This window comes from Hemiscyllium ocellatum, unplaced genomic scaffold, assembly GCF_020745735.1.
Source record: "Hemiscyllium ocellatum isolate sHemOce1 unplaced genomic scaffold, sHemOce1.pat.X.cur. scaffold_1241_pat_ctg1, whole genome shotgun sequence".
Taxonomy (NCBI): Eukaryota; Metazoa; Chordata; class Chondrichthyes; order Orectolobiformes; family Hemiscylliidae; genus Hemiscyllium; species Hemiscyllium ocellatum.
In genome coordinates this window covers 71,972-94,000 of record NW_026867718.1, presented here as the reverse complement: position 1 = coordinate 94,000, position 22,029 = coordinate 71,972, and the positions used below count along the sequence as shown (strand labels likewise).

The window sequence follows — 22,029 nt, the reverse complement described above, 5'->3', positions numbered from 1 at the left end:
GTATAACCGCAGCACTGACACTGCACCCTCCGCCTGTATAACCGCAGCACTGACACTGCACCCTCCGCCTGTATAACTGCAGCACTGACACTGCCCTGTCCGCCTGTATAACTGCAGCACTGACACCGCACTCTCCGCCTGTATCACTGCAGGACTGACACTGCACTCTCCGCCTGTATCACTGCAGGACTGACACTGCACTCTCCGCCTGTATCACTGCAGCACTGACACTGCACCGTCCGTCTGTATCACTGCAGCACTGACACTGCACTCTCCGCCTGTATAACTGCAGCACTGACACTGCACTCTCCGCCTGTATCACTGCAGCACTGACACTGCACCGTCCGTCTGTATAACTGCAGCACTGACACTGCACCGTCCGTCTGTATAACTGCAGCATTGACACTGCACTCTCCGCCTGTATCACTGTAGCACTGACACTGCACTCTCTGCCTGTATAACTGTAGCACTGACACTGCACTCTCCGTCTGTATCACTGCAGCACTGACACTGCACTCTCCGCCTGTATCACTGCAGCACTGACACTGCACCGTCCTTCTGTATAACTGTAGCACTGACACTGCACTCTCCGCCTGTATAACCGCAGCACTGACACTGCACCCTCCGCCTGTATAACTGCAGCACTGACACTGCCCTCTCCGCCTGTATCACTGCAGGACTGACACTGCACTCTCCGCCTGTATCACTGCAGCACCGACACTGCACCGTCCGTCTGTATCACTGCAGGACTGACACTGCACTCTCCGCCTGTATCACTGCAGCACTGACACGGCACTCTCCGCCTGTATCACTGCAGCACTGACACGGCACCGTCCGTCTGTATAACTGCAGCACTGACACGGCACTCTCCGCCTGTATCACTGCAGCACTGACACTGCACCGTCCGTCTGTATAACTGCAGCACTGACACTGCACTCTCCGCCTGTATAACTGTAGCACTGACACTGCACTCTCCACCTGTATCACTGCAGCACTGACACTGCACTCTCCGCCTGTATCACTGCAGCACTGACACTGCACCGTCCGTCTGTATAACTGCAGCACTGACACTGCACTCTCCGCCTGTATCACTGTAGCACTGACACTGCACTCTCTGCCTGTATAACTGTAGCACTGACACTGCACTCTCCGCCTGTATCACTGCAGCACTGACACTGCACCGTCCGTCTGTATAACTGCAGCACTGACACTGCACTCTCCGCCTGTATCACTGTAGCACTGACACTGCACTCGCTGCCTGTATAACTGTTGCACTGACACTGCACTCTCCGCCTGTATCACTGCAGCACTGACACTGCACCGTCCGTCTGTATAACTGTAGCACTGACACTGCACTCTCCGCCTGCATAACTGTAGCACTGACACTGCACTCTCCGCCTGTATAACCACAGCACTGACACTGCACTCTCCGCCTGTATAACTGCAGCACTGACACTGCACCGTCCGTCTGTATAACTGCAGCACTGACACTGCACTCTCCGCCTGTATCACTGCAGCACTGACACTGCACTCTCCGCCTGTATCACTGCAGCACTGACACTGCACCGTCCGCCTGTATAACTGCAGCACTGACACTGCACTCTCCGCCTGTATAACTGCAGCAATGACACTGCACCCTCCGCCTGTATCACTGCAGCACTGACACTGCACCCTCCGCCTGTATAACCGCAGCACTGACACTGCACTCTCCGCCTGTATAACTGCAGCACTGACACTGCACCGTCCGTCTGTATCACTGCAGCACTGACACTGCACCCTCCGCCTGTATCACTGCAGCACTGACACTGCACTCTCCGCCTGTATCACTGCAACACTGACACTGCACTCTCCGCCTGTATCACTGCAGCACTGACACTGCACCGTCCGTCTGTATCACTGCAGCACTGACACTGCACCGTCCGTCTGTATAACTGCAGCACTGACACTGCACTCTCCGCCTGTAAAACCGTAGGACTGACACTGCACTCTCCGCCTGTAAAACCGTAGCACTGACACTGCACTCTCTGCCTGTATAACCACAGCACTGACACTGCACTCTCCGCCTGTATAACCACAGCACTGACACTGCACCCTCCGCCTGTATAACCGCAGCACTGACACTGCACTCTCCGCCTGTATCACTGCAGCACTGACACTGCACCGTCCGTCTGTATAACTGCAGCACTGACACTGCACTCTCCGCCTGTATAACCGCAGCACTGACACTGCACTCTCCGCCTGTATAACCGCAGCACTGACACTGCACTCTCCGCCTGTATCACTGCAGCACTGACACTGCACCGTCCGTCTGTATAACTGCAGCACTGACACTGCACTCTCCGCCTGTATAACCGCAGCACTGACACTGCACTCTCCGCCTGTATAACTGCAGCACTGACACTGCACCCTCCGCCTGTATCACTGCAGCAGTGACACTGCACCCTCCGCCTGTATCACTGCAGCACTGACACTGCACTCTCCGCCTGTATCACTGCAGCACTGACACTGCACTCTCCGCCTGTATCACTGCAGCACTGACACTGCACCGTCCGTCTGTATAACTGCAGCACTGACACTGCACCCTCCGCCTGTATAACCGCAGCACTGACACTGCACTCTCCGCCTGTATCACTGCAGCACTGACACTGCACCGTCCGTCTGTATAACTGCAGCACTGACACTGCACTCTCCGCCTGTATAACTGCAGCAATGACACTGCACCCTCCGCCTGTATCACTGCAGCACTGACACTGCACCCTCCGCCTGTATAACCGCAGCACTGACACTGCACTCTCCGCCTGTATAACTGCAGCACTGACACTGCACCCTCCGCCTGTATCACTGCAGCAGTGACACTGCACTCTCCGCCTGTATAACTGCAGCACTGACACTGCACTCTCCGCCTGTATAACTGCAGCACTGACACTGCACCGTCCGTCTGTATCACTGCAGCACTGACACTGCACCCTCCGCCTGTATCACTGCAGCACTGACACTGCACTCTCCGCCTGTATCACTGCAGCACTGACACTGCACTCTCCGCCTGTATCACTGCAGCACTGACACTGCACTCTCCGCCTGTATCACTGCAGCACTGACACTGCACCGTCCGTCTGTATAACTGCAGCACTGACACTGCATTCTCCGCCTGTAAAACCGTAGCACTGACACTGCACTCTCCGCCTGTAAAACCGTAGCACTGACACTGCACTCTCTGCCTGTATAACCACAGCACTGACACTGCACCCTCCGCCTGTATAACCGCAGCACTGACACTGCACCCTCCGCCTGTATAACCGCAGCACTGACACTGCACTCTCCGCCTGTATCACTGCAGCACTGACACTGCACCGTCCGTCTGTATAACTGCAGCACTGACACTGCACTCTCCGCCTGTATAACCGCAGCACTGACACTGCACTCTCCGCCTGTATAACTGCAGCACTGACACTGCACTCTCCGTCTGTATCACTGCAGCACTGACACTGCACCGTCCGTCTGTATAACTGCAGCACTGACACTGCACTCTCCGCCTGTATCACTGCAGCACTGACACTGCACCATCCATCTGTATAACTGCAGCACTGACACTGCACTCTACGCCTGTATCACTGCAGCACTGACACTGCACCGTCCGTCTGTATAACTGCAGCACTGACACTGTACTCTCCGCCTGTATCACTGCAGCACTGACACTGCACTCTCCACCTGTATCACTGTAGCACTGACACTGCACTCTCCGCCTGTATAACTGCAGCACTGACACTGCACTCTCTGCCTGTATAAATACAGCACTAACACTGCACTCTCCGCCTGTATCACTGCAGCACTGACACTGCACTCTCCGCCTGTATCACTGCAGCACTGACACTGCACCATCCGTCTGTATAACTGCAGCACAGACACTGCACTCTCCGCCTGTATAACTGTAGCACTGACACTGCACTCTCTGCCTGTATAACTGTAGCACTGACACTGCACTCTCCGCCTGTATAACCGCAGCACTGACACTGCACTCTCCGCCTGTATAACTGCAGCACTGACACTGCACCCTCCGCCTGTATCACTGCAGCACTGACACTGCCCCGTCCGTCTGTATAACTGCAGCACTGACACTGCCCCGTCCGTCTGTATAACTGCAGCACTGACACTGCACACTCCGCCTGTATAACCGCAGCACTGACACTGCACCGTCCGTCTGTATAACTGCAGCACTGACACTGCCCCGTCCGTCTGTATAACTGCAGCACTGACACTGCACCGTCCGTCTGTATAACTGCAGGACTGACACTGCACCGTCCGTCTGTATAACTGCAGGACTGACACTGCACTCTCCGCCTGTATCACTGCAGCACTGACACTGCACCGTCCGCCTGTATAACTGCAGCACTGACACTGCACCGTCCGTCTGTATAACCGCAGCACTGACACTGCACTCTCCGCCTGTATAACTGCAGCACTGACACTGCACTCTCCGCCTGTATCACTGCAGCACTGACACTGCACCGTCCGTCTGTATAACTGCAGGACTGACACTGCACTCTCCGCCTGTATCACTGCAGGACTGACACTGCACCGTCCGTCTGTATAACTGCAGCACTGACACTGCACCGTCCGTCTGTATAACTGCAGGACTGACACTGCACCGTCCGTCTGTATAACTGCAGGACTGACACTGCACTCTCCGCCTGTATCACTGCAGCACTGACACTGCACCGTCCGTCTGTATAACTGCAGCACTGACACTGCACTCTCCGCCTGTATCACTGCAGCACTGACACTGCACTCTCCACCTGTATAACTGCAGCACTGACACTGCACTCTCCGCCTGTATCACTGCAGCACTGACACTGCACCCTCCGCCTGTATAACTGCAGCACTGACACTGCACCCTCCGCCTGTATAACTGCAGCACTGACACTGCACCCTCCGCCTGTATAACCGCAGCACTGACACTGCACTCTCCGCCTGTATAACCGCAGCACTGACACTGCACTCTCCGCCTGTATCACTGCAGCACTGACACTGCCCCGTCCGTCTGTATAACTGCAGCACTGACACTGCCCCGTCCGTCTGTATAACTGCAGCACTGACACTGCACTCTCCGCCTGTATAACCGCAGCACTGACACTGCACTCTCCGCCTGTATCACTGCAGCACTGACACTGCCCCGTCCGTCTGTATAACTGCAGCACTGACACTGCCCCGTCCGTCTGTATAACTGCAGCACTGACACTGCACTCTCCGCCTGTATAACCGCAGCACTGACACTGCACTCTCCGCCTATATAACTGCAGCACTGACACTGCACTCTCCGCCTGTATCACTGCAGCACTGACACTGCACCGTCCGTCTGTATAACTGCAGGACTGACACTGCACTCTCCGCCTGTATTACTGCAGCACTGACACTGCACCGTCCGTCTGTATAACTGCAGCACTGACACTGCACTCTCCGCCTGTATCACTGCAGCACTGACACTGCACTCTCCGCCTGTATCACTGCAGCACTGACACTGCACCGTCCGTCTGTATAACTGCAGGACTGACACTGCACCGTCCGTCTGTATAACTGCAGCACTGACACTGCACTCTCCGCCTGTATCACTGCAGCACTGACACTGCACCGTCCGTCTGTATAACTGCAGCACTGACACGGCACTCTCCGCCTGTATCACTGCAGCACTGACACTGCACCGTCCGTCTGTATAACTGCAGGACTGACAATGCACCGTCCGTCTGTATAACTGCAGGACTGACACTGCACTCTCCGCCTGTATCACTGCAGCACTGACACTGCACCGTCCGTCTGTATAACTGCAGCACTGACACTGCACTCTCCGCCTGTATCACTGCAGCACTGACACTGCACCATCCGTCTGTATAACTGCAGGACTGACACTGCACCCTCCGCCTGTATAACTGTAGCACTGACACTGCACTCTCCGCCTGTATCACTGCAGCACTGACACTGCACCGTCCGTCTGTATAACTGCAGCACTGACACTGCACTCTCCGCCTGTATAACTGCAGCACTGACACTGCACTCTCCGCCTGTATCACTGCAGCACTGACACTGCCCCGTCCGTCTGTATAACTGCAGGACTGACACTGCACCGTCCGTCTGTATAACTGCAGCACTGACACTGCACCGTCCGTCTGTATAACTGCAGCACTGACACTGCACTCTCCGCCTGTATCACTGCAGCACTGACACTGCACCATCCGTCTGTATCACTGCAGCACTGACACTGCACTTCCGCCTGTATCACTGCAGCACTGACACCGCACTCTCCGCCTGTATCACTGCAGCACTGACACCGCACCGTCCGTCTGTATAACTGCAGCACTGACACTGCACCGTCCGTCTGTATAACTGCAGCTCTGACACTGCACTCTCCGTCTGTATAACCACAGCACTGACACTGCACCCTCCGCCTGTATAACTGCAGCACTGACACTGCACCCTCTGCCTGTATAACTGCAGCACTGACACTGCACGTTCCGCCTGTATAACTGCAGCACTGACACTGAACTCTCTGTCTGTATAACTGCAGGACTGACACTGCACTCTCCGCCTGTATCACCGCAGGACTGACACTGCCCTCTCCGCCTGTATCACTGCAGCACTGACACTGCACCGTCCACCTGTATAACTGCAGCACTGACACTGCACTCTCCGCCTGTATAACCGCAGCACTGATACTGCACTCTCCGCCTGTATAACCGCAGCACTGACACTGCACTCTCCGCCTGTATCACTGCAGCACTGACACTGCACCGTCCGTCTGTATAACTGCAGCACTGACACTGCACCGTCCGTCTGTATAACTGCAGCACTGACACTGCACTCTCCGCCTGTATAACTGCAGCACTGACACTGCACTCTCCGCCTGTATCACTGCAGCACTGACACTGCACCGTCCGTCTGTATAACTGCAGGTCTGACACTACACCGTCCGTCTGTATAACTGCAGCACTGACACTGCATCTCACCTGTATCACTGTAGCACTGACACTGCACTCTCTGCCTGTATAACTGCAGGACTGACACTGCACTCTCCGCCTGTATCACTGCAGGACTGACACTGCACTCTCCGCCTGTATAACTGTAGCACTGACACTGCACTCTCCACCTGCATAACTGTAGCACTGACACTGCACTCTCCACCTGTATCACTGTAGCACTGACACTGCACTCTCCGCCTGTATCACTGCAGCACTGACACTGCACCGTCCGTCTGTATAACTGCAGCACTGACACTGCATCTCACCTGTATCACTGTAGCACTGACACTGCACTCTCTGCCTGTATAACTGTAGCACTGACACTGCACTCTCCGCCTGTATAACTGTAGCACTGACACTGCACTCTCCGCCTGTATCACTGCAGCACTGACACTGCACCGTCCGTCTGTATAACTGTAGCACTGATACTGCACTCTCCGCCTGTATAACTGTAGCACTGACACTGCACTCTCCGCCTGTATCACTGCAGTACTGACACTGCACCGTCCGTCTGTATAACTGCAGCACTGACACTGCACTCTCCGCCTGTATCACTGTAGCACTGACACTGCACCGTCCGTCTGTATAACTGCAGCACTGACACTGCACTCTCCGCCTGTATAACTGTAGCACTGACACTGCACTCTCCGCCTGTATAACCGCAGCACTGACACTGCACTCTCCGCCTGTATCACTGCAGCACTGACACTGCACCGTCCGTCTGTATAACTGTAGCACTGATACTGCACTCTCCGCCTGTATAACTGGAGCACTGACACTGCACTCTCCACCTGTATCACTGTAGCACTGACACTGCACTCTCCGCCTGTATCACTGCAGCACTGACACTGCACTCTCCGCCTGTATCACTGCAGCACTGACACTGCACTCTCCGCCTGTATCACTGCAGCACTGACACTGCACTCTCCGCCTGTATAACTGCAGCACTCACACTGCACTCTCCGCCTGTATCACTGCAGCACTCACACTGCACCGTCCGTCTGTATAACTGCAGCACTGACACTGCACTCTCCGCCTGTATCACTGCAGCACTGACACTGCACCGTCCGTCTGTATAACTGCAGCACTGACACTGCACTCTCCGCCTGTATAACTGTAGCACTGACACTGCACTCTCCACATGCATAACTGTAGCACTGACACTGCACTCTCCGCCTGTATAACTGTAGCACTGACACTGCACTCTCCGCCTGTATCACTGCAGCACTGACACTGCACTCTCCGCCTGTATCACTGCAGCACTGACACTGCACCGTCCGTCTGTATAACTGCAGGACTGACACTGCACTCTCCGCCTGTATCACTGTAGCACTGACACTGCACTCTCCGCCTGTATCACTGCAGGACTGACACTGCACCGTCCGTCTGTATAACTGCAGCGCTGACACTGCACCCTCCACCTGTATAACTGCAGCACTGACAGTGCACTCTCCGCCTGTATAACTGCAGGACTGACACTGCACTCTCCGCCTGTATAACTGTAGCACTGACACTGCACTCTCCGCCTGTATCACTGCAGCACTGACACTGCACCGTCCGTCTGTATAACTGCAGCACTGACACTGACTCTCCGCCTGTATCACTGTAGCACTGACACTGCACTCTCTGCCTGTATAACTGTAGCACTGACACTGCACTCTCCACCTGTATAACTGTAGCACTGACACTGCACTCTCCGCCTGTATCACTGCAGCACTGACACTGCACCGTCCGTCTGTATAACTGTAGCACTGATACTGCACTCTCCGCCTGTATAACTGGAGCACTGACACTGACTCTCCGCCTGCATAACCACAGCACTGACACTGCACTCTCCGCCTGTATAACTGCAGCACTGACACTGCACTCTCCGCCTGTATAACTGCAGCACTGACACTGCACTCTCCGCCTGTATCACTGCAGTACTGACACTGCACCGTCCGTCTGTATAACTGCAGCACTGACACTGCACTCTCCGCCTGTATCACTGCAGCACTGACACTGCACCGTCCGTCTGTATAACTGCAGCACTGACACTGCACTCTCCGCCTGTATAACTGTAGCACTGACACTGCACTCTCCACATGCATAACTGTAGCACTGACACTGCACTCTCCGCCTGTATAACTGTAGCACTGACACTGCACTCTCCGCCTGTATCACTGCAGCACTGACACTGCATTCTCCGCCTGTATCACTGCAGCACTGACACTGCACCGTCCGTGTGTATAACTGCAGGACTGACACTGCACTCTCCGCCTGTATCACTGTAGCACTGACACTGCACTCTCCGCCTGTATCACTGCAGGACTGACACTGCCCCGTCCGTCTGTATAACTGCAGCGCTGACACTGCACCCTCCACCTGTATAACTGCAGCACTGACAGTGCACTCTCCGCCTGTATAACTGCAGCACTGACACTGCATCTCCGCCTGTATAACTGCAGGACTGACACTGCACTCTCCGCCTGTATCACTGCAGGACTGACACTGCACTCTCCGCCTGTATCACTGCAGCATTGACACTGCACCGTCCGTCTGTATCACCGCAGCACTGACACTGCACTCTCCGCCTGTAAAACCGTAGCACTGACACTGCACTCTCCGCCTGTATAACCACAGCACTGACACTGCACCCTCCGCCTGTATAACCGCAGCACTGACACTGCACTCTCCGCCTGTATAACCGCAGCACTGACACTGCACTCTCCGCCTGTATCACTGCAGGACTGACACTGCACCCTCCGCCTGTATAACCGCAGCACTGACACTGCACTCTCCGCCTGTATAACCACAGCACTGACACTGCACTCTCCACCTGTATAACTGCAGCACTGACACTGCAATCTCCGCCTGTATAACCGCAGCACTGACACTGCACTCTCCGCCTGTATAACCACAGCACTGACACTGCACTCTCCGCCTGTATAACTGCAGCACTAACACTGCACTCTCCGCCTGTATAACCGCAGCACTGACACTGCACTCTCCGCCTGTATAACCGCAGCACTGACACTGCACTCTCCGCCTGTATCACTGTAGCACTGACACTGCACTCTCCGCCTGTAAAACCGTAGCACTGACACTGCACTCTCCGCCTGTATAACCACAGCACTGACACTGCACCGTCCGTCTGTATAACTGCAGCGCTGACACTGCACCCTCCACCTGTATAACTGCAGCACTGACAGTGCACTCTCCGCCTGTATAACTGCAGCACTGACACTGCACTCTCCGCCTGTATAACTGCAGGACTGACACTGCACTCTCCGCCTGTATCACTGCAGGACTGACACTGCACTCTCCGCCTGTATCACTGCAGCATTGACACTGCACCGTCCGTCTGTATCACTGCAGCACTGACACTGCACTCTCCGCCTGTAAAACCGTAGCACTGACACTGCACTCTCCGCCTGTATAACCACAGCACTGACACTGCACTCTCCGCCTGTATAACCGCAGCACTGACACTGCACTCTCCGCCTGTATCACTGCAGGACTGACACTGCACCCTCCGCCTGTATAACCGCAGCACTGACACTGCACTCTCCGCCTGTATAACCACAGCACTGACACTGCACTCTCCGCCTGTATAACTGCAGCACTGACACTGCAATCTCCGCCTGTATAACCGCAGCACTGACACTGCACTCTCCGCCTGTATAACTGCAGGACTGACACTGCACTCTCCGCCTGTATCACTGCAGGACTGACACTGCACTCTCCGCCTGTATCACTGCAGCATTGACACTGCACCGTCCGTCTGTATCACTGCAGCACTGACACTGCACTCTCCGCCTGTAAAACCGTAGCACTGACACTGCACTCTCCGCCTGTATAACCACAGCACTGACACTGCACCCTCCGCCTGTATAACCGCAGCACTGACACTGCACTCTCCGCCTGTATAACCGCAGCACTGACACTGCACTCTCCGCCTGTATCACTGCAGGACTGACACTGCACCCTCCGCCTGTATAACCGCAGCACTGACACTGCACTCTCCGCCTGTATAACCACAGCACTGACACTGCACTCTCCGCCTGTATAACTGCAGCACTGACACTGCAATCTCCGCCTGTATAACCGCAGCACTGACACTGCACTCTCCGCCTGTATAACTGCAGGACTGACACTGCACTCTCCGCCTGTATCACTGCAGGACTGACACTGCACTCTCCGCCTGTATCACTGTAGCACTGACACTGCACTCTCCGCCTGTATCACTGCAGGACTGACACTGCACCGTCCGTCTGTATAACTGCAGCGCTGACACTGCACCCTCCACCTGTATAACTGCAGCACTGACACTGCACTCTCCGCCTGTATAACTGCAGGACTGACACTGCACCGTCCGTCTGTATAACTGCAGCACTGACACTGCACCCTCCGCCTGTATAACTGCAGCACTGACACTGCACTCTCCGCCTGTATAACTGCAGCACTGACACCGCACTCTCCGCCTGTATAACTGCAGCACTGACACCGCACTCTCCGCCTGTATAACTGCAGGACTGACACCGCACTCTCCGCCTGTATCACTGCAGGACTGACACTGCACTCTCCGCCTGTATCACTGCAGCACTGACACTGCACTCTCCGCCTGTATCACTGCAGCACTGACACTGCCCCGTCCGTCTGTATAACCGCAGCACTGACACTGCACTCTCCGCCTGTATCACTGCAGCACTGACACGGCACCGTCCGTCTGTATGACTGCAGCACTGACACTGCACCCTCCGCCTGTATAACTGCAGCACTGACACCGCACTCTCCGCCTGTATAACTGCAGCACTTACACCGCACTCTCCGTCTGTATAACTGCAGGACTGACACTGCACTCTCCGCCTGTATCACTGCAGGACTGACACTGCACTCTCCGCCTGTATAACCGCAGCACTGACACTGCACTCTCCGCCTGTATAACTGCAGCACTGACACTGCACTCTCCGTCTGTATAACTGCAGCACTGACACTGCACTCTCCGCCTTTATCACTGCAGCACTGACACTGCACTCTCCGCCTGTATCACTGCAGGACTGACACTGCACTCTCCGCCTGTATAACTGCAGCACTGACACTGCACTCTCCGCCTGTATCACTGTAGCACTGACACTGCATCTCCGCCTGTATAACTGCAGCACTGACACTGCACTCTCCGCCTGTATAACTGCAGCACTGACACTGCACTCTCCGCCTGTATCACTGTAGCACTGACACTGCACCGTCCGTCTGTATAACTGCAGCACTGACACTGCACTCTCCGCCTGTATAACTGCAGCACTGACACTGCACTCTCCGCCTGTATCACTGTAGCACTGACACTGCACCCTCCGCCTGTATCACTGCAGCACTGACACTGCACCGTCCGTCTGTATAACTGCAGCACTGACACTGCACTCTCCGCCTGTATAACTGCAGCACTGACACTGCACTCTCCGCCTGTATCACTGTAGCACTGACACTGCATCTCCGCCTGTATAACTGCAGCACTGACACTGCACTCTCCGCCTGTATAACTGCAGCACTGACACTGCACTCTCCGCCTGTATAACCGCAGCACTGACACTGCACCGTCCGTCTGTATAACTGCAGCACTGACACTGCATCTCCGCCTGTATCACTGTAGCACTGACACTGCACTCTCTGCCTGTATAATTGTAGCACTGACACTGCCCCGTCCGTCTGTATAACTGTAGCACTGATACTGCACTCTCCGCCTGTATAACTGTAGCACTGACACTGCACTCTCCGCCTGTATCACTGCAGTACTGACACTGCACTGTCCGTCTGTATAACTGCAGCACTGACACTGCACTCTCCGCCTGTATCACTGTAGCACTGACACTGCACCGTCCGTCTGTATTACTGCAGCACTGACACTGCACTCTCCGCCTGTATAACTGTAGCACTGACACTGCACTCTCCACATGCATAACTGTAGCACTGACACTGCACTCTCCGCCTGTATAACTGTAGCACTGACACTGCACTCTCCACATGCATAACTGTAGCACTGACACTGCACTCTCCGCCTGTATAACTGTAGCACTGACACTGACTCTCCGCCTGTATAACCACAGCACTGACACTGCACTCTCCGCCTGTATAACTGCAGCACTGACACTGCACTCTCCTCCTGTATAACTGCAGCACTGACACTGCACTCTCCGCCTGTATCACTGCAGCACTGACACTGCACCGTCCGTCTGTATAACTGCAGGTCTGACACTGCACTCTCCGCCTGTATCACTGTAGCACTGACACTGCACTCTCTGCCTGTATAACTGTAGCACTGACACTGCACTCTCCGCCTGTATAACTGTAGCACTGACACTGCACTCTCCGCCTGTATCACTGCAGCACTGACACTGCACCGTCCGTCTGTATAACTGCAGCACTGACACTGCATCTCCGCCTGTATCACTGTAGCACTGACACTGCACTCTCTGCCTGTATAACTGTAGCACTGACACTGCACTCTCCACCTGTATAACTGTAGCACTGACACTGCACTCTCCACCTGTATAACTGTAGCACTGACACTGCACTCTCCGCCTGTATCACTGCAGCACTGACACTGCACCGTCCGTCTGTATAACTGTAGCACTGATACTGCACTCTCCGCCTGTATAACTGGAGCACTGACACTGACTCTCCGCCTGCATAACGACAGCACTGACACTGCACTCTCCGCCTGTATAACTGCAGCACTGACACTGCACTCTCCGCCTGCATCACTGCAGCACTGACACTGCACTCTCCGCCTGTATCACTGCAGCACTGACACTGCACCGTCCGTCTGTATAACTGAAGCACTGACACTGCACACTCCGCCTGTATAACTGCAGCACTGACACTGACTCTCCGCCTGCATAACCACAGCACTGACACTGCACTCTCCGCCTGTATAACTGCAGCACTGACACTGCACTCTCCGCCTGTATCACTGTAGCACTGACACTGCACCGTCCGTCTGTATAACTGCAGCACTGACACTGCACTCTCCGCCTGTATAACTGCAGCACTGACACTGACTCTCCGCCTGCATAACCACAGCACTGACACTGCACTCTCCGCCTGTATAACTGCAGCACTGACACTGCACTCTCCGCCTGTATCACTGCAGCACTGACACTGCACCGTCCGTCTGTATAACTGCAGCACTGACACTGCACTCTCCGCCTGTATAACTGCAGCACTGACACTGCACTCTCCGCCTGTATCACTGTAGCACTGACACTGCATCTCCGCCTGTATAACTGCAGCACTGACACTGCACTCTCCGCCTGTATAACTGCAGCACTGACACTGCACTCTCCGCCTGTATAACCGCAGCACTGACACTGCACCGTCCGTCTGTATAACTGCAGCACTGACACTGCATCTCCGCCTGTATCACTGTAGCACTGACACTGCACTCTCTGCCTGTATAATTGTAGCACTGACACTGCCCCGTCCGTCTGTACAACTGTAGCACTGATACTGCACTCTCCGCCTGTATAACTGTAGCACTGACACTGCACTCTCCGCCTGTATCACTGCAGTACTGACACTGCACTGTCCGTCTGTATAACTGCAGCACTGACACTGCACTCTCCGCCTGTATCACAGTAGCACTGACACTGCACTCTCCACATGCATAACTGTAGCACTGACACTGCACTCTCCGCCTGTATAACTGTAGCACTGACACTGCACTCTCCACATGCATAACTGTAGCACTGACACTGCACTCTCCGCCTGTATAACTGTAGCACTGACACTGACTCTCCGCCTGTATAACCACAGCACTGACACTGCACTCTCCGCCTGTATAACTGCAGCACTGACACTGCACTCTCCGCCTGTATAACTGCAGCACTGACACTGCACTCTCCGCCTGTATCACTGCAGCACTGACACTGCACCGTCCGTCTGTATAACTGCAGGTCTGACACTGCACTCTCCGCCTGTATCACTGTAGCACTGACACTGCACTCTCCGCCTGTATAACTGTAGCACTGACACTGCACTCTCCGCCTGTATAACTGTAGCACTGACACTGCACTCTCCGCCTGTATCACTGCAGTACTGACACTGCACCGTCCGTCTGTATAACTGCAGCACTGACACTGCATCTCCGCCTGTATCACTGTAGCACTGACACTGCACTCTCTGCCTGTATAACTGTAGCACTGACACTGCACTCTCCACCTGTATAACTGTAGCACTGACACTGCACTCTCCGCCTGTATCACTGCAGCACTGACACTGCACCGTCCGTCTGTATAACTGTAGCACTGATACTGCACTCTCCGCCTGTATAACTGGAGCACTGACACTGACTCTCCGCCTGCATAACGACAGCACTGACACTGCACTCTCCGCCTGTATAACTGCAGCACTGACACTGCACTCTCCGCCTGCATCACTGCAGCACTGACACTGCACTCTCCGCCTGTATCACTGCAGCACTGACACTGCACCGTCCGTCTGTATAACTGGAGCACTGACACTGCACACTCCGCCTGTATAACTGCAGCACTGACACTGACTCTCCGCCTGCATAACCACAGCACTGACACTGCACTCTCCGCCTGTATAACTGCAGCACTGACACTGCACTCTCCGCCTGTATAACTGCAGCACTGACACTGCACTCTCCGACTGTATCACTGCAGTACTGACACTGCACCGTCCGTCTGTATAACTGCAGCACTGACACTGCACTCTCCGCCTGTATCACTGCAGCACTGACACTGCACCGTCCGTCTGTATAACTGCAGCACTGACACTGCACTCTCCGCCTGTATAACTGTAGCACTGACACTGCACTCTCCACATGCATAACTGTAGCACTGACACTGCACTCTCCGCCTGTATAACTGTAGCACTGACACTGCACTCTCCGCCTGTATCACTGCAGCACTGACAGTGCACTCTCCGCCTGTATCACTGCAGCACTGACACTGCACCGTCCGTCTGTATAACTGCAGGACTGACACTGCACCGTCCGCATGTATAACTGCAGCACTGACACTGCACTCTCCGCCTGTATCACTGTAGCACTGACACTGCATCTCCGCCTGTATAACTGCAGCACTGACACTGCACTCTCCGCCTGTATAACCGCAGCACTGACACTGCACTCTCCGACTGTATAACTGCAGCACTGACACTGCACTCTCCGCCTGTATAACCGCAGCACTGACACTGCACTCTCCCCCTGTATCACTGCAGCACTGACACTGCACCGTCCGTCTGTATCACTGCAGCACTGACACTGCACTCTCCGCCTGTATCACTGCAGCACTGACACTGCACCGTCCGTCTGTATAACTGCAGCACTGACACTGTACTCTCCGCCTGTATAACTGCAGCACTGACACTGCACTCTCCGCCTGTATAACCGCAGCACTGACACTGCACTCTCCGCCTGTATCACTGCAGCACTGACACTGCACCGTCCGTCTGTATAACTGCAGCACTGACACTGCACTCTCCGCCTGTGTCACTGCAGCACTGACACTGCACCGTCCGTCTGTATAACTGCAGCACTGACACTGCACTCTCCGCCTGTATAACTGCAGCACTGACACTGCACTCTCCGCCTGTATCACTGTAGCACTGACACTGCATCTCCGCATGTATAACTGCAGCACTGACACTGCACTCTCCGCCTGTATAACTGCAGCACTGACACTGCACTCTCCGCCTGTATAACTGCAGCACTGACACTGCACTCTCCGCCTGTATCACTGTAGCACTGACACTGCACCGTCCGTCTGTATAACTGCAGCACTGACACTGCACTCTCCGCCTGTATAACTGCAGCACTGACACTGCACTCTCCGCCTGTATCACTGTAGCACTGACACTGCACCCTCCGCCTGTATCACTGCAGCACTGACACTGCACCGTCCGTCTGTATAACTGCAGCACTGACACTGCACTCTCCGCCTGTATAACTGCAGCACTGACACTGCACTCTCCGCCTGTATCACTGTAGCACTGACACTGCATCTCCGCCTGTATAACTGCAGCACTGACACTGCACTCTCCGCCTGTATAACTGCAGCACTGACACTGCACTCTCCGCCTGTATAACCGCAGCACTGACACTGCACCGTCCGTCTGTATAACTGCAGCACTGACACTGCATCTCCGCCTGTATCACTGTAGCACTGACACTGCACTCTCTGCCTGTATCACTGTAGCACTGACACTGCACTCTCCGCCTGTATCACTGCAGCACTGACACTGCCCCGTCCGTCTGTATAACTGTAGCACTGATACTGCACTCTCCGCCTGTATAACTGTAGCACTGACACTGCACTCTCCGCCTGTATCACTGCAGTACTGACACTGCACCGTCCGTCTGTATAACTGCAGCACTGACACTGCACTCTCCGCCTGTATCACTGCAGCACTGACACTGCACCGTCCGTCTGTATAACTGCAGCACTGACACTGCACTCTCCGCCTGTATAACTGTAGCACTGACACTGCACTCTCCACATGCATAACTGTAGCACTGACACTGCACTCTCCGCCTGTATAACTGTAGCACTGACACTGCACTCTCCACATGCATAACTGTAGCACTGACACTGCACTCTCCGCCTGTATAACTGTAGCACTGACACTGACTCTCCGCCTGTATAACCACAGCACTGACACTGCACTCTCCGCCTGTATAACTGCAGCACTGACACTGCACTCTCCGCCTGTATAACTGCAGCACTGACACTGCACTCTCCGCCTGTATCACTGCAGCACTGACACTGCACCGTCCGTCTGTATAACTGCAGGTCTGACACTGCACTCTCCGCCTGTATCACTGTAGCACTGACACTGCACTCTCTGCCTGTATAACTGTAGCACTGACACTGCACTCTCCGCCTGTATAACTGTAGCACTGACACTGCACTCTCCGCCTGTATCACTGCAGCACTGACACTGCACCGTCCGTCTGTATAACTGCAGCACTGACACTGCATCTCCGCCTGTATCACTGTAGCACTGACACTGCACTCTCTGCCTGTATAACTGTAGCACTGACACTGCACTCTCCACCTGTATCACTGCAGCACTGACACTGCACCGTCCGTCTGTATAACTGTAGCACTGACACTGCACACTCCGCCTGTATAACTGCAGCACTGACACTGACTCTCCGCCTGCATAACCACAGCACTGACACTGCACTCTCCGCCTGTATCACTGCAGCACTGACACTGCACCGTCCGTCTGTATAACTGCAGCACTGACACTGCACTCTCCGCCTGTATCACTGCAGCACTGACACTGCACCGTCCGTCTGTATAACTGCAGCACTGACACTGCACTCTCCGCCTGTATAACTGTAGCACTGACACTGCACTCTCCACATGCATAACTGCAGGACTGACACTGCACCGTCCGCCTGTATAACTGCAGCACTGACACTGCACTCTCCGCCTGTATCACTGTAGCACTGACACTGCATCTCCGCCTGTATAACTGCAGCACTGACACTGCACTCTCCGCCTGTATAACCGCAGCACTGACACTGCACTCTCCGACTGTATAACTGCAGCACTGACACTGCACTCTCCGCCTGTATAACCGCAGCACTGACACTGCACTCTCCGCCTGTATCACTGCAGCACTGACACTGCACCGTCCGTCTGTATCACTGCAGCACTGACACTGCACTCTCCGCCTGTATCACTGCAGCACTGACACTGCACCGTCCGTCTGTATCACTGCAGCACTGACACTGCACTCTCCGCCTGTATCACTGCAGCACTGACACTGCACCGTCCGTCTGTATAACTGCAGCACTGACACTGTACTCTCCGCCTGTATAACTGCAGCACTGACACTGCACTCTCCGCCTGTATCACTGCAGCACTGACACTGCACCGTCCGTCTGTATAACTGCAGCACTGACACTGTACTCTCCGCCTGTATAACTGCAGCACTGACACTGCACTCTCCGCCTGTATAACCGCAGCACTGACACTGCACTCTCCGCCTGTATCACTGCAGCACTGACACTGCACCGTCCGTCTGTATAACTGCAGCACTGACACTGCACTCTCCGCCTGTATCACTGCAGCACTGACACTGCACCGTCCGTCTGTATAACTGCAGCACTGACACTGCACTCTCCGCCTGTATAACTGCAGCACTGACACTGCACTCTCCGCCTGTATAACCGCAGCACTGACACTGCACTCTCCGCCTGTATAACCGCAGCACTGACACTGCACTCTCCGTCTGTATAACTGCAGGACTGACACTGCACTCTCCGCCTGTATCACTGCAGCACTGACACTGCACTCTCCGCGTGTATCACTGCAGCACTGACACTGCACTCCCCGCCTGTATAACTGCAGCACTGACACTGCACTCTCCGCCTGTATCACTGCAGCACTGACACTGCACCGTCCGTCTGTATAACTGCAGCACTGACACTGCACTCTCCGCCTGTATCACTGCAGCACTGACACTGCACACTCCGCCTGTATCACTGCAGCACTGACACTGCACCGTCCGTCTGTATAACTGCAGCACTGACACTGCACTCTCCGCCTGTATCACTGTAGCACTGACACTGCACTCTCCGCCTGTATCACTGCAGCACTGACACTGCACTCTCTGCCTGTATAACCACAGCACTGACACTGCACTCTCCGCCTGTATAACTGCAGCACTGACACTGCACTCTCCGCCTGTATAACCGCAGCACTGACACTGCACCCTCCGCCTGTATAACTTCAGCACTGACACTGCACTCTCCGCCTGTATAACTGCAGCACTGACACTGCACCGTCCGTTTGTATAACTGCAGCACTGACACTGCACTGTCCGTCTGTATAACTGCAGCACTGACACTGCACCGTCCGTTTGTATAACTGCAGCACTGACACTGCACCGTCCGTCTGTATAACTGCAGCACTGACACTGCACCGTCCGTTTGTATAACTGCAGCACTGACACTGCACCGTCCGTCTGTATAACTGCAGCACTGACACTGCACCGTCCGTTTGTATAACCGCAGCACTGACACTGCACTCTCCGCCTGTATAACCACAGCACTGACACTGCACGCTCCGCCTGTATAACTGCAGCACTGACACTGCACTCTCCGCCTGTATAACCGCAGCACTGACACTGCACTCTCCGCCTGTATAACTGCAGGACTGACACTGCACTCTCCGCCTGTATCACTGCAGGACTGACACTGCACTCTCCGCCTGTATCACTGCAGCATTGACACTGCACCGTCCGTCTGTATCACTGTAGCACTGACACTGCACTCTCCGCCTGTATAACCGCAGCACTGACACTGCACCCTCCGCCTGTATAACTGCAGCACTGACACTGCACTCTCCGCCTGTATAACTGCAGCACTGACACTGCACCGTCCGTTTGTATAACTGCAGCACTGACACTGCACTGTCCGTCTGTATAACTGCAGCACTGACACTGCACCGTCCGTTTGTATAACTGCAGCACTGACACTGCACCGTCCGTCTGTATAACTGCAGCACTGACACTGCACCGTCCGTTTGTATAACTGCAGCACTGACACTGCACCGTCCGTCTGTATAACTGCAGCACTGACACTGCACCGTCCGTTTGTATAACCGCAGCACTGACACTGCACTCTCCGCCTGTATAACCACAGCACTGACACTGCACTCTCCGCCTGTATAACTGCAGCACTGACACTGCACTCTCCGCCTGTATAACCGCAGCACTGACACTGCACTCTCCGCCTGTATAACTGCAGGACTGACACTGCACTCTCCGCCTGTATCACTGCAGGACTGACACTGCACTCTCCGCCTGTATCACTGCAGCATTGACACTGCACCGTCCGTCTGTATCACTGTAGCACTGACACTGCACTCTCCGCCTGTAAAACCGTAGCACTGACACTGCACTCTCTGCCTGTATAACCACAGCACTGACACTGCACTCTCCGCCTGTATAACTGCAGGACTGACACTGCACCGTCCGTCTGTATAACTGCAGCACTGACACTGCACCCTCCGCCTGTATAACTGCAGCACTGACACCGCACTCTCCGCCTGTATAACTGCAGGACTGACACTGCACTCTCCGCCTGTATCACTGCAGGACTGACACTGCACTCTCCGCCTGTATAACTGCAGCACTGACACTGCACTCTCCGCCTGTTTAACTGCAGCACTGACACTGCCCCGTCCGTCTGTATAACCGCAGCACTGACACTGCACTCTCCGCCTGTATCACTGCAGCACTGACACGGCACCGTCCGTCTGTATCACTGCAGCACTGACACTGCACCCTCCGCCTGTATAACTGCAGCACTGACACCGCACTCTCCGCCTGTATAACTGCAGCACTGACACCGCACTCTCCGTCTGTATAACTGCAGGACTGACACTGCACTCTCCGCCTGTATCACTGCAGGACTGACACTGCACTCTCCGCCTGTATCACTGCAGCACTGACACTGCACTCTCCGCCTGTTTAACTGCAGCACTGACACTGCACCGCCCGCCTGTATAACTGCAGCACTGACACTGCACTCTCCGCCTGTATCACTGCAGCACTGACACTGCACCGTCCGTCGGTATAACTGCAGCACTGACACTGCACTCTCCGCCTGTATAACTGCAGCACTGACACTGCACTCTCCGCCTGTATCACTGCAGCACTGACACTGCACCGTCCGTCTGTATCACTGCAGCACTGACACTGCACTCTCCGCCTGTTTAACTGCAGCACTGACACTGCACCGTCCGTCTGTATAACCGCAGCACTGACACTGCACTCTCCGCTTGTATCACTGCAGCACTGACACTGCACCGTCCGTCTGTATAACTGCAGCACTGACACTGCACTCTCCGCCTGTATCACTGCAGCACTGACACTGCACCGTCCGTCTGTATAACTGCAGCACTGACACTGCACTCTCCGCCTGTATAACTGTAGCACTGACACTGCACTCTCCGCCTGCATAACTGTAGCACTGACACTGCACTCTCCGCCTGTATAACTG

The 22,029-nt window shown here is 54.8% G+C and overlaps 1 protein-coding gene across 2 annotated transcripts in view; it reads right to left on the bottom strand.

Moving 5' to 3' along the window:
- The window catches only part of LOC132809453 (forkhead box protein P3-like), an 82,052-nt gene that overhangs the window by 21,477 nt on the left and 38,546 nt on the right, over positions 1–22,029 (bottom strand). The window lies entirely within an intron of this gene.